This window comes from Panthera leo, chromosome E2 (assembly GCF_018350215.1).
Source record: "Panthera leo isolate Ple1 chromosome E2, P.leo_Ple1_pat1.1, whole genome shotgun sequence".
NCBI classification, from domain to species: Eukaryota; Metazoa; Chordata; class Mammalia; order Carnivora; family Felidae; genus Panthera; species Panthera leo.
The window spans coordinates 58,291,773-58,305,667 of record NC_056693.1 but is presented as its reverse complement, the minus strand read 5'-3'; the positions used below and the strand labels follow the sequence as shown (position 1 = coordinate 58,305,667).

General features: G+C 58.9%; 1 long non-coding RNA gene across 1 annotated transcript; it reads left to right on the top strand.

Annotated features, from left to right (window-relative positions):
- Positions 1-3,539: 3,539 nt before the first annotated feature.
- LOC122208572 lies at positions 3,540-12,359 on the top strand. The gene is made up of 4 exons (XR_006197288.1): positions 3,540-6,225; positions 6,531-7,839; positions 10,947-11,001; positions 11,561-12,359. It is a non-coding gene; the product is annotated as an uncharacterized LOC122208572 (long non-coding RNA).
- Positions 12,360-13,895: the final 1,536 nt, after the last annotated feature.

Here is a 13,895-nt window from a genome sequence, read left to right as displayed (position 1 = left end):
ACTGAGCCTCGCTCACTCATTCTGGAAAAACGTCCTGGCACTTTATTCTGGTTCTGTTTTACGTCACTTTTAGAGCACACGTGGGGAGCTCGGACGGTGCTCAGCACCAGCTGTATGGTGAGCACAGCAGGATGTACAGACGTGTCCAGTCACCCCAAACTAAACTCAAATACGGCTACACTCGAATACGTATAAACACAAACGTGAAGAATTTGAAAAAGAACCATGTTCTCTTGAATCTGTTCTCGCGCTCAGAGGTGGCCTTGGAGGCCGTGTCGAGCCATCACCCCTGCGGGGCAGGGGGGAAACAAGAGGTCAGATTAAGGCTGAGCTAAATCTTGTGTCCCAGTCGGGAGCCCTGGGGCCACCTGCCAGTCACCGCGGTGTTTTCTTTCTCCACTTAAGTATTTGCTCCTGATCTTTCGTGCGTCCTGTGAGCAGTCAACCTCAGGAACCATCTTTTTAAATTTTTTCAATGTTTACTGATTTATTTTTGAGAGAAAGAGAGAGCACGAGCAGGGGAGGAGGAGACAGGGAGGGAGAGAGAGGGTCCCGAGCGGGCTCCGTGCTGTCAGCGCAGAGCCCAACATGGGGCTCGAACCCACGAACCGCGAGATCGTGACCTGAGCCGAAATCGAGAGCCAGACTCTTAACCGAGCGAGCCACCCAGGGGCCCCCGTCATTTTTATGTTTTAAAGTTCATTCAAAACCTCCGACACAATTCCCCCATCGAGCGGCGTTAAGAACGTCTTGCACCTCCGCTTCTCAAAGCACAATCCGGTCCCCCGGGAGAGGGTCAGAAGTGCCCAGTCTCGGGCCCCGCCCTCTGGGGTGAGGACCGGCTTCCACCGCTGTCCCTTCTGAACCCTGGCGACCTCACGGGGGAGGATGCCACGTGAAAGACACCGTGCCTGCTCGCAGGTGCCCCCCGCTCAGGGACGGGCAGAGCACCCAAGCTGGAAAACGTTAGCTGGCCGCCCAGCCAGGGTGAGAAGCAGACGATACCCCCTCTGGTTTTGGCAGAAGGGCAAACAGACACCCTGTGTGAAGCCGCATCACCTCTGCCAGGAAGCCTTTGTGTGTCCCCTAAGACAGGGTCTGGCCCCCCAACTCCGGAAGCATTTCCCCTGCAGGCTGGTGGTTTCAACCTGGCATCATCTGAGGAAGTTGTTTTAAGTACAGGTGCCCAGGCCCTCCGCCCTGGTCAGCAGAGTCAGGATCTCGGGGGCTGGGGGCCCCCCTCCGTACTCTCAGCCGCTCCCAGGCGCGTCTTCTGCGCAGCCAGGACCGAGAGTGCCCGTGCTCACTGGCTCGCACGGTCCCCGGTCTGCCCCCGCTCTGTGTCTCCTCGCCCCCACCCCCCCCCCCAGGCCGGCCACCCCCGTGGATGCCCCGAGCGTGATTTTCTGCTCGTGTGCCTGCTCATCTGGACTGCGAGCTTCCAGAGCTCAGTGTGCCTTAGGTCCCCACCATATACAAAGTCTCATTAAATATGTGCATAACTGAACCAGACAGCCAGCTGGAATTAGAAGCACGGGGCACCAGCCGCTGCTTCTCTCGATGTTGCCCGTCACACCCGGCCGGGTCCCCACCTCTGCTCTCGTCTGAGCACAGCTGTCGCCACTGCACACCCCACCCCCCACCGCCCCTGCAGGGCCAGGCCCGCCTGCCTCGCTCGGGGGCAAGCACTCCGGCCCAGGCCTCTGGGGCTCCGTGCTCGTGCCTGGGAGCTCGCCAGGTCGACCTTGGGCGTCTGCTGTGACCTTGGCCGTCAGGTTGCGCGTGAGCACGTAGGTCTCCTCGTGTCTTGTTTCTGAGCCTTTTCTCCCCGGCCTGTGCCCCAACCAACGGTGAGTTGAGTTTCTTGCTTGCTTGTGACATCTAGTCCCCTTGTCGGGGGCCCTGACGTCTTCTTCTGACTAGTCCAGGGCTCCCCACTCACATGTAGGTGCAGCTTCTAGAACCCTCCCTCCTGTTATCAGAGTTTCCCACACCGACCAGAGCTGCTTGCACAGGCCTTCGAGCTTCCCCTGTTCCCAAATTCCTTTGAGCTTTGCTCTACATATCAAGACCCTCTTGACTTCCTCTTGACTGAGTGCATTTTGGCCTGGGATGACCTTGTCCGTGTAGACTCTGGCCTCCTGGCCTGGGTTTCCCCCCGTTTCCCACCACGGCAGCTGTGTCTGTGCTCCCCTCCCCCGCACCCCTCAAGCCCGCACTTAATTCTTAAGTATCCCGTGCTTAAATATCCTGTTCTTAAGCTGAACATGTTTGGTGATGGATGTGAAGACAGACGGATAAATGGTAGCTGGATGGATGGCTACGGCGATAGATGATAGATAGATAGATAGATAGATAGATACCAATAGATAAATCAGCTGAACTGCCTTGATCCTAGAAGCCCAACACAGATCCAGCAGAGATCAATGGATCAATTCAAGGCTTACACCCAGGTGTCTACACCCACGGTCTACAGACAAGTACAGAAGACGGCCCCCGTCCTCCGGCCAATCAAACCTAGAGCGCTCGGGCCCCCATCTTCCAGGGGAGCCAAGGGGACAGTCCACGGACAAACTGAACCGACCCCTGGCCACACCCAGTGCTTCCCTTACAGGCCAAGGTCACTTTCCTCACCCGTAAAACGGGGCGACGTTCGTTGTACCTACCCGCGTCCGTGTCCCAAGGCCGCTGTAACAAACTACCACTTAACTGGGCGGCTTACAGCGACAGAAATTTCTTCTCTCACAGTTCTAGAAGCCAGAAGTCTGGCATCTTGTTTTGCTGAGCTAAAAATCAAGGTGTCAGCACGCTGGCTTCCTCTGGTTGCTCCAGGGGGGACTCCACTTCCTCCCCTCCTCCAGTTTCTGACATCTGCTGCCTTTTCTCGACTCACGGCCCCGGGGCTCAGCCTCTGCCTCTGGGCCCACACGGCTTCTACTTCTCTGCGTGGAATCTCCCCCTCCCGCATCTCCGAGAACGCTCGCGATCGCGTTCAGGGCCTACCTAGACCCCCCAACACACTCTCTGCGCCCCCCCAAATTGGAACTCGGTCGCATCCGCAAGGTCGTCTTGGGGCCAGAGAAGGCGGGGTTCACGGGCGCCACGCTTTAGGACACGGACTATCTTTGGGGGGGCCGTTACCCAGCTGACCACGCTGCCCCCGTAAGGGTGGCTTCAGGCACTGCAACGGCCCTACCAACACCGGCCGTCTCAACGACACCACGGATCCAGCTCAGTTCTGGAGCCGACGTGAACGTGGGAGCAAACGGAAATTTCTGGGCGTTCTGTGAGTCCAGAAAATAGAAACGGCGCTCACTCGCTTGTTTGGGAAACCGGAGCCTCTGCCGTTTTTCTGGCTGAGGCCGTCCACTTTTCTGTGGCCACGGACCCGCGCGCCCCTTCCCTGCAAAGGGTCGGTCCACACGGCTCACTGAGAGACCCGATTTGGAGGAATGATTGCCTCAGCACCGGAGCACAGACAAAGCAGAAAGCTCCCCGTTGCGGTGTCACTGGAAGTCAAGAGAGTCCGAACCCGCAAACGCTGAGAAGGGAGAGCGGAATCCACTTTCCAAGAAGCTGGTGGATGCCAGAGATACATCGTCTCGTGCCAAGTCCCGGGAGCCCCAGGAGCCCGCCCCGGACGAGACCCTAGACCTGCACATTAGCCTGCCATCTGGTTTCTGCCCCGTGGATGACCGAAAACAAAACAAAACAGAACAAAACCCCAAACCGAGACATGTAAGAGGGAGTAGAGAAAAGGGTGACTTAGACCTCGGGGCGGGAAGACTGCCTGTGTTTTTCAGTGCATTTGGGGCCATAAAAGAACCAGCCCCATTAACCCCTCAGAGGCTGGAGTAAATTCACTTTCTTTTCAGATCCTGGCGAATCCCCGTGATGGATACGTGACCGGGAAATGTTGGTGGGGGCTGGGTATTAACATTTCTATCACATTTTTCTTTTGTGCGGTAATTGCAGCAGGATGGTGAAGGACGGGGCTCACCCTCAGCAGACACTGCGAGCGTATTTGCGTGTGTTCCACCAACACGCCCACAGCTCACTTCCAACCGATCAACACATAACATCAACAGAGAGATAGAAGGCAAAAATGGCAGAATGGTAACAGCTGTTGAATGGGGGTCACGGGTAAACACTGGTGTCCATCATTCTTAACTGCTCTGTGTGTTTGACAAGTTTTCATAATAAAAAGCTGGCGGGTTGGGGGAGACAGGAGAGATGACCGGGTGAAGCCGAGTCCTTCCGATGGTCTTTCCAAGACTCCACTCGATGGGTGGAAGGAAAACCTTCAGAGAACTTGAGCCAAAATGCTGAGGGGCGGTGGGGAACTGCTGTGAGTCGCTCCGTGTCTGGGAACAGCCCCGTAAATCCGATGTCGGCCAAGGGGCGCGTTAAAGGTTGGTCACTGTAGGGGTTTGCGGGTGGGAGCAGACTTCTGAGTCGGCTGTACGTGGGACGGCTGTTCTGACACAGAAGAATCCGGAGACCCCGATTTCCAGAGGGAAGGACCCCACGAGGCTCACACAATCGCGGTCTTTCGGCTGTGATGAACACTCCCCTCAGCCTCCCTTCCACCCCCTCTGATCAGTCTCAACCAATCGTGCAATCGTGTCCCTCCAGAGCGATTGGTCCAACAATGGGCACGTGACCCAGCTCTGGTCAATGACTTGTAAGACGTCAGCCAGGGTGCTTCTGGGAAGAGGCTCCTCACTCCCAGGAGAGCGCCCCGGAAGAGGTGGTCTCTTCTCGGTCTGGATCCTGTCACCCGAATGTGATGTCCGGAGCGACTGCCGCCATCTTGTGACCAAAGACAAAGCCAGTGTCAAAGTTGGCAGATGGAAAGGACCTGGGTCCTTGGGGACATCTGTGAGCTGACCTTGAAGGCCACCCATAACTCCCCACTAAGGAAATCATAGATGTCCTTATTCTGTAAGTCTGTTGGACTTCACTTCTCGTATTTCTGCTACAAGGCCGAGAAGCAGTACCGTGCCAACCCACATCAGGCCTTTGAGTTAGGAAAGGTATCTCTTCCTCCAGGAAGACACCCAGCTTGGGGAACAGGATGCAGCTGGCTTTCAACCCCAACTTGCCCCCGATTCCAGGAACCTCCGCCCATGAGCGACCCACACAGTGGTCATAGAGGACATCTGGCAAAAACCCCGGGGTCCCACCTGCCAGGCTGGTACCTCAGCAAGAACAGAGACATTGCTCCCTCCACTCCTCCATTCCTGGATGATCCTGGCCTTTGAGAAGTTCAGGATGGTGCAAGGGGTGGGGCAGCCGTCACCCTCCCACTCAACCCGCCCTTCGTGCGTACTTAAGTTTTGAACAATTCGCATTTCCTTGACTGTTATCCAAAGAGCTGTTTAAGCACCCCCCACCACTTCCTTTCCAACCAGAGTGGCCCGTGAGCACCCCTCCTGGAAATCCTGGAAACGTGGCTGTGGGGGGAGCTCCTCCTTCCGTCCGCCCCGCACCCAACCCGGTGGGGCTGCGGGGACCGTCACGGTGGCCAGCTCACAGTTTCTGAGACCCTGCCTGCTCTTGGCTCAGCTGAGGACTCAGAGGCGGGCGGATACAAGCTTCCCACGAAACATCCTCAGGAGCCAGATGTTTCCAAAGTGCATCCAAACCTCTGCCCGCTGGCCTCCCCCAGGGCTTGGGCTCGCTGACCTGGGAAGCGAGGGGGCGTTGGTGGGGCCCCGAGGGATGGGGGGCAGGATGGAGTTCAAGGGCCGGGAGAGTATTTTGGTCTTGACCCCTGGGGCTCCGTGCGAGAGGTGGCCGGGCCCTCGACTTCTGTTTCCCATTCTAAAAGGAGACGGCGTCAGCTTCCCCTTCTGACTCGGGCCGGATTCCACTGCTGGCCCACGGCGAACCGTGCGGACCCTGCCCAGGCTTCCGCGAGGCCCAGACGGGCACACTGGCTGGCCTTCTCCCAGCTCCAGGGGCCCAGGACACCCCGCAGAGGCAGCTCGGGCTGGTGGTCGGAGGTGGGGAGTTTGGAGTCCATGGGATCCAAGTTCAAGCATCAGCAGTGCCTGCTCCTGGACGTGTGACTTAACCTCTCTGGTCCTGCTTGCTGTCTAGGAAAGGGGGATGTTAACCAGGAGCTCCCTCTCGGGGCTTCTGGCAGGACTTCATACACACAAGGCACGTAACGCACCCCCTGGGCCTGGCGTAAGCGTCCAGAGACGGGTCTGGTTACCGGTAAGAGTTCACCGCCCTTTCCAGTTTGCAAAGCACTATGGCGGCTGTTACCTTAGCACCTAAATAGCTGCTGCGGGGGCTCAGAGGCGGGCTGCACCTGTCCCGAAGCAGGAGGTCAGCTGGCTCCAGGCCCCGTGCCCCTCGCTGTCCCCTTTCCGCCTTCCCGCTGCCTCTAAGCTGTGGGTGCCCAGCACAGCCGCCTGAGAGGCCGAGAGTGGGCCCCGGGTCGGGTTCCGGTGTTGATATTAACGTGCTGGATGACTTTGGGCAAGAGGCTTCCCCTTTCTGTTCTCACTGTCTTTCAGAGTCGAAAGCCGCATCATGTCCAGAGTACCTTCTCCCAAATTCGACAGGCTGAGAATCTTCCGCTACCAGGGAGGTCGACTGCCTCACTCACGTTTGCATCCTCACCGCGAGCCGCTCTCGTGCCGGACGTCAGCTAGACGCTCCGAGTACATTATTCTAATCCTGACACCAAGCCCTGGGGGGGAAGCCATTTTGTTCCCATTGTGCAGACAGGGAAACTGAGGCTCGGGGAGGAGAAAGGACTTCGAGAAGGCCACACCAGTGAGTGCTAGAGATGGGCTTGAGCCCACGATGATCAGGCTCCAGACGCAGCCGTCCCCAGAAGGTGCCTTCCGTCGGGCCCTGCACGGCTCTTTGTAAACGACCAGGCTTCGCCCTTGGCCGTCAAACTTGGGAGCGAACAAATCACACGATGTTGCCGGTTTGAGGACGGCCAGAGCCACGGGGCGGAGAAACCCATCCAGCATCCCTCTTCCGTGAACATCCACCGCGCACCTGTCCCGTGCCGGCCTGGTGCTGGGTGTGGAGTTCAGGACCTACCCGGCCTGGCCCGGAGAAGCTCTGCCCGGCAGGCAGCATCGCAAGTCACGGACGAATGCAAAACGGTGCGGCGAGAGCCCAAGCGAGGGCCAAGGACTTTCCGATGAAACCCAGAAGGTTCCACTCAGGTCTCGCCTTCCGCGTACCTCTTCCTTGCGTTTTCTCCGCTTGAGGCCATGCACACGTCGGAGCCCCGCTCAGTGGAGGCTGGAGAGCTGTTTCTCCCGCTTCTGCGTTGCCCGTCTCATACAACACCTGGCATGGAGGTTTCTTAACTGGCCCACGAAGCCGGTGAGTGGGCAAGCGGGTGAGGGAGTTAACGAGCATAGCACTTAGGCGTAGAGACCGTTATTTTCTATATGACCCGCGCGGGCGTCGAGCCCGGGGTGGTACCTTACTGAGGACGACCTTCGTTTACACAGGACACGTGAGCTTCTCGGTCGCTGCTCACAACTTAGGACCCAGCGCGTGGCCCGCGTATCGGCTTGTGCGTCTCGGGAGCTGGGCTCTACTGTTGGCTTGGCCGCTGATCCCCTGAGACGTAAAATCAGTTCTTCCCCCCGCCCCCCTAGCCTCTGCGTCCCGATCTTTTGTATCCCACAGAGAAATCTGAGCGCCCTCCCCGCTCCTCGGAGGTTTGCAAGGCCGGCGACGTTCCGGAAGGCACCGCGCCAGCCCACGAGGGGTAATGACGAGCCTCGCGTTCCGCGGACCTCGCGTGGGCGGCTTGGATCAGCCACACTGGGAGTGGTTACCCCACGGAAATTGGTATGTGTGGGGTTTGTTGTTGTTGTTGCTTCTGGAAAAGAGTTAGATTTCTAGCAGGACCTTTCTAGTGTACCACTTTAAAAGGTCCAAATCTCTTTGAAGTATCTGGTGTTCTCTTTAAGACCCCTCTGTGTTTTGCGATTACCCAGAAAACATCATCTTTTCTGTTAATAAAACATTTACTGACTCGTTGCGGTACTCTGTCCACCCCTCCCTAATCTCTTATCGAAATGAATGCTCCAAGAAGGCTTCTGGGTTTAGCCTGTGCGTTTTTACGTCCGCCCGCAACCGGCTTTTCCCGTTGGGAGAACAGAGCCTGGGCAAAGGAAGCGGGAACAGGTGGCACTGGGTGCCAGAGTGCCAGGGGCACCTCATTAGACATCTGTCCCCACCCACAGACTGTGCTGCACAAGGGACTTCGGGCGACGAGGACCTGTCAGTCGTGGCTCATTGGTTGTAACAAAGTTGCACAGGGGCGGTCAGGGGCGCAGATGAGCCCAGGGGGGGTCCCGACCCTCCACATCTTTATTCACCTGCATCAGGATCACCTGCTGAGTTCTTGAGAATGCAGATTCCCAGGCCCGTCACACCCAGGAATGAGCCCCTTAAGGAGGTCTCTGTCTGCAGGTGACGGTGCCCAGTCCAGCAGTGCAGGGGGTGGTGGGGAGGGGCCAGCAGTGCATGGGGGGGGGCAGAGCACGAGGACCCGGGCCCCGTCCAGCTCAGCGAAGGTACCAGAGCCGTCCCCCGACTCACACAGCCTGGGCCCGAGGCCCCCTCTGCTGTGCTGTGTGACCGTCCCCTTCTCGGGACAATTCAACCAGACACCCCGTGGTTGGCAGGTCAGCAGGCCGTGAGCCCTCAGCAGGGGGGACAGGCCCTGGGAGCCCCCTCAGTGCCGCGCTCGTGGGGCGACTCCTCCTCTGAGTCTGCCGCCAGCCTGAACCACCAGCCAGGGCAGGCATTTTGTCTCTGTGGACAGAGGGGCCCCCGCGGGGACCTGGGCGCTCAAGGACACAGGTCCAGCTGCCGTCAGGGACACATCAGTTCCCTTTCTGAGTGGGCGACAGTGACCCAGGCCACACAGACTCAGCGACCCACCCGGCCGCTTGCCAGGAGCTAAAATGCAGGGAGACACCTTCCCCTCCCCTCCTGAGTGGATCTGCCCGGTATTTGCCACAGGGATCACCACCGGTTACTTCCACTGAGGGACTTTGGGCTCTCCCGCTCACCTCTGTCCTCAGGGCCCTGGGAAACAGCAACTGTCCCCGAGCCCTGGTGGAGGGGAGGATACTCATCTCAGGCTGTTGAAGCCACTTGGCCAAGGCCACCCAGACTGGAAACAGCTGGGCCGGGACTGGAAGCCAGGACAAGCCCTTAACCATCACCCGGCCATGGCCTGCGTCCTGGGCACCGGGGGGCTGAGGCTACAGGCTTGTTGAAATGAACCCCGAGCCACTGCTTGGCCCAGAAATCTACCAGGAAACTAGCGTCACCGAGACTGAGAGCCCACTGTGCGCGAAGCATTCTCCATGGGTCACCTTACCTCGCTGAGACTGTCGGCAGGGACCGGCTGGGTGGCACTGAGGCCGTGCCTAGAAGTAAGACTCCCGTGTGTCCGTCCCACCTGCACCACAGTGAGCTCTGAGCAAACCCGGGGCTGCCTGGAAAGTCGACACAGGAGCCCCCCGGGACTCAGGGAGGGCGAGGGACACACCCGAGGTCACACAGCGAGCTGCTGTCCGAGTCTGTCTCAGAACGTGGGCTTGTGCTTTCCTCTGCTGGTTCCGGCACGATCCAGCCGGCCAGGCTCCCGCGTCAGGAGCAAAGCGCCAGCCAGAGGGGAGCTCGGCCCCAGAGAAGACGTTCTCGCCCAGGCCGCACGAGCTGGCTCATTTCTCTCTTACTTTCTCGTCTGCGTCAGATTCGGGATCGAGGCCCCGGAGCTCAGTTCGGCTCAGGCTGCCCTGGGCCAGGTCAGCATCGCCCGGACCACTCGCGCTCTGCTTCCCAACGCGGGGTCATCCGCCGTGGGAACTGAATGGACCCTAGCGTGGATCGCTTTGGTCTCCGTCCGTAGATGTAGCATTTCTTCTGTCTGGGACTGGCCCAAATTAACTTGGTGCCTATCAAATTAACACCCTGAAACGTTCATATCTGTGGTTTTGGAGCGTGAATGAACCAGAGGAAATCCCCAGCGGAAATTCGCCTTCACGGAAGCCAGCCACGGACAAGCGCTGGGACACGGCCACACCTTCCAGAAACAACATGGGCACCCACGTCAGGGCACCTGGAAATGTCCACCACCCTCCCTGGGTTTGAATGTTCGGTCAGCCAGAGCCGCTGACCTCCTCCTGTGTGCCAGGCACCTGCAGAAGCTAGACATGCACAAGACACAGTCCCTGCCCTCATGGCATTTACCGTTTAGCGGGAAGCCACCAACGGCATTAATGTCACAGGGTAGCAAGTGCTCCCAAGAAAAACAAGGCTGGACAACAGCGGAGTGAGGACAGCTCTCTGAGGAAGTCACATCTGAGCAGATCCCTGGACGAAGTAAAAGAAACGCCATGTGGACGATTGGGAGGGATGATCGGCGGGGGGGGGGGGGGGGGACAGCAGTGCAAAGGCCCTGAGGTAGGACCATGCCCATCACATCTGAGTGCAGCAAAGAGCCCTGCGAGGCTGCCGTGGGGTGAGGGGTGGGACAGAGGATGGAGAGCTTCTCCCTCAGGAAAGCCAGTCCTGGACGTCATCCCAAAAGAGAAAGCATGCAGCATCGTCCGCGAGGATCAGAAATTTCCAGACCACCCCGATGACCACCCACACGCGGACAGCTGAATGGAGGACGGCATACGGGCTCTGTCGGGCCGATTCTGCAACAATGGGGAAAACCTGCATGATATAATGTTAAAAAAAAAAAAAAAACACACAGAACTTTTTTAATCACAGCTCAGAATATGGTCTCCAGCCGGAATGAAGACCAAAGCTGTTGGTGTGGTCTGGGGGGGGGCGGGAGGGGGAATGTGGGGAGCAGTTCTTTTTTCCCTGTTTCAAATTTTATATAATGCGGTTGCTGTATTATTTTTATAATTTTCAAAAAAATTAAGGTGAAAGATGTGTCTCAACCAAACCGATGGCAGAGTGAGGGAGGCAACGAGAAAGGTTAGTTTCCCTTCCTCACGATACCAAACCCCCACCCCCAACACACACACACCGATGTTTCGGGTTTTCTCACCGGGGCCTTCTGGAACGCGGCCAGACGCAGGGGACGCCATGCTCAGCCCCAGAGAGCCACAGGGCTTCCTCGGATTGGGGGAGCCCTGCCCCTGAGCATAACTAGATTTCTAGAACAGGGCACATGACCTGGAGAGACCTTGCCCCCAAACACCTCCCCGGCTTCTGCCCGACACCCCACTGCGTGAGGCTCACCTGAGCCACAGGGATTCCTCCGAGCCCCCAGTGGAGACAGCCCAGCGCTCCCTCGCGTCGTATCCCACGTAAGGCCAGCCTGGGGTCCGGGCTCACCGCCTCCGGCCCAGCGTTAAACAGCCCCCCAGCCGCTCTGTGGCTGTCCCCACACTTGCAGGCAAGTCAGAGGCACAAATGCCCTGCGTGGCCGCCCCCGCCCTCGGTGCAGGGCACGAGGCCCGGAGGGGACTCACAAGGAAGCTCCTGCTTCCTTCTGTCCCCCCAGCTCGCCTAAACCTCTCTCCTTCCCCAGGTGCCGCCCAGCCAAGCTGGCTGCTGCTTCCTGAAGGACACTGCTGCTCTCTGGACTGAAGGCAGCCTGCCCACCCAGCTCTGTGTTTGGCTGAGCCCTTGACATCGGCTCAGACGTCCCCTCTTCCAAGCAGCCCTCCCTGACTTCACCACATCCCAGCGAGGACCAGGAGACCATCCAGGCCCCCCCCCTGCCCACACCAGCACCCGTCCTGACTAGCCGGGTGGGAAGAACCTGCCTCCTTCCCCCCACACACATCCCTGGGATGCCAGTCCACAGGCCATGGTGCAAGAGTGAGCCCAGGTTAGAGAAAAGGCAGCATGAGTGAGTGGGAGAGGGGCTCATGTGAGCCTGGGACAGACGAGGCACCCGAAATAGGCAGGAGTGCCTGGATGGCCCCCGCTGAGAGAGCCATGGTATCGTGGGCTGGGGAGAGGTGGCCGGTCCAGGCTTGGTGGGGAGGGACCAGCCAGGCAAGCCCAGCCCCCAGCCCCCCAGCCCCCAGGAACCCATTTGCCTTCTATGTCATAGGACAGGATACTCGCCGGCAGAGAAAGAACCTGGCATCTGCTAAGTGAGCCCCCAGGACCGGCAACCTCTGGGCCTGCGCTGGCTGACCGGGTCCCCCGGCGCCCGAACGGGGCCGGGTGGGTTTCCTCCCCCAGCCTTCCCACGCAGCTTTCCACGTGATGAGGGTCTTTGTCTCCCAAACAGGGATAGGAAATAAACTGTCCTGTTGTTGTATTTTTTTAAATCTTGTTGCAAAAATAAATTCAGAACACAGAGAAAAAAATCCAAAGACGAAACCCACGAGCGGACTCATTTCTACACCCGCCCTCGGAAGGGTCGGCCAGGTTTAAAGAGGACCTGCGTGGGGGGTTCATGGCCACGCCACGGCCACATCACACATTCCAGTCCCCGGAGATTTTCAAAGTGCAGGTGCCCGGGTGCTGCGGACAAGAGAAGGGGTGGCCTATGGCCTTCAAGAGCCATTCGCTTGGGTCCCAGATCTTAACGGTTTCCTATTTTCACCTCCCTCTATGTTCCCAGCTGGACTCCACTCAGCGCGCCAGGGGTCTGATTGAGTGAACAGAGACTGCATCTGCCCAGGCTGCGGGGACCCACGAGCCCCGGGGTCGTGGAGAGCAAAAATGCAGGAGTGTGCAGTCCGATCAGGCCTGCAGGGTCTGGGGGTGGAGCAGGGTGGTCCCCTGGCCTCCACACGAAGGGTCCAGGGACCCGGCCAGAGCCCCCACCCGCTGTGTGGTCCTGGGCAAGCCAGCTGGCCACTCGGAGCCTCCGTTTGTTCAACTGTGTAACGGGAACAATGATTAGACTGAGGAGTGGTGGCCAGGGGTCCCCCCAGCCCCAGAGACACGCACGCCCGAATCCCCCGTGGATGTGTCAGGTTACGCGGCAAAGAGGAGTGACGGCTGAAGACGAGACTGTGAGTCAGCCGACTTGAAGACAGAGAGTGGCGGGTCGGCCAGAGGGGTCCAACATCATCAAGGGTCCTTAAAAGGGGAAGCGAGAGTCAGTGATGCAGGTAAAGGGGGCTCCACCCGACGCGGGTTTTGAGGGCGCGGGAGGAGCCCCGGCCAGGCAAGGCGGCATCTCTAGGAGCTGGGAGCAAAGCCAGCGGGTTCTCGCCCCGGAGCCTCCAGAAGGAACACGGCTCGGGTCGCGGCCCGGGTCGGCGGGGGGCTGTGCCAGACTTCTGGCCTCCGGAACCGTAAGCGAGCACATCCGTGGGTTCTAAGCCGGCAAGTCTGTGCCAACGTTACAGGAGCCACGGCAGACTAAGTCACGCGCTTCGCAGGGTTGTGGGCACCAGGGGAACAGGTGTGCATGCAGCGCGTGAGGTTCAGGAACGGAAAAGCTCGGCCAAGGTGGCTCCGTTGTTGGGGGAGCCCGAACTCGACGCCCTCACCCACGTCTTCCCCCTTTAGCGAGAACGTGCAAGTCCTCACCCAGCTCCACGCGGGACCGCGGGGCGAGCCCGCCCTCCCCGCTCCTGCAGCGCGCTGACCGCAGGCCTGGGTCGTCAGGCGGAGCCCCGCTCCGGTCTGGGGAGCCCGGGTGTATGGTCGGACCCGGGAGAGGGCGGTCACGTGCACCCGGGCATCACTCTGGGTGTGGGACCTCCTGGCCCGCGGCTCCTGTGAAAACACAGGCCCCCTGAGTCAGGCTTTCTCACGACCAGTATCTTGGCAAAATACACTCCGTGGATTTTCAAAAAGATGCTTCGTTTATTAAAAAAAAAACAAAAACAAAAAACAAAAAACGATGGAGTTTCGCTCAGAGAACTGTTTGCTTCTGAGAGTGTGGACCTTCC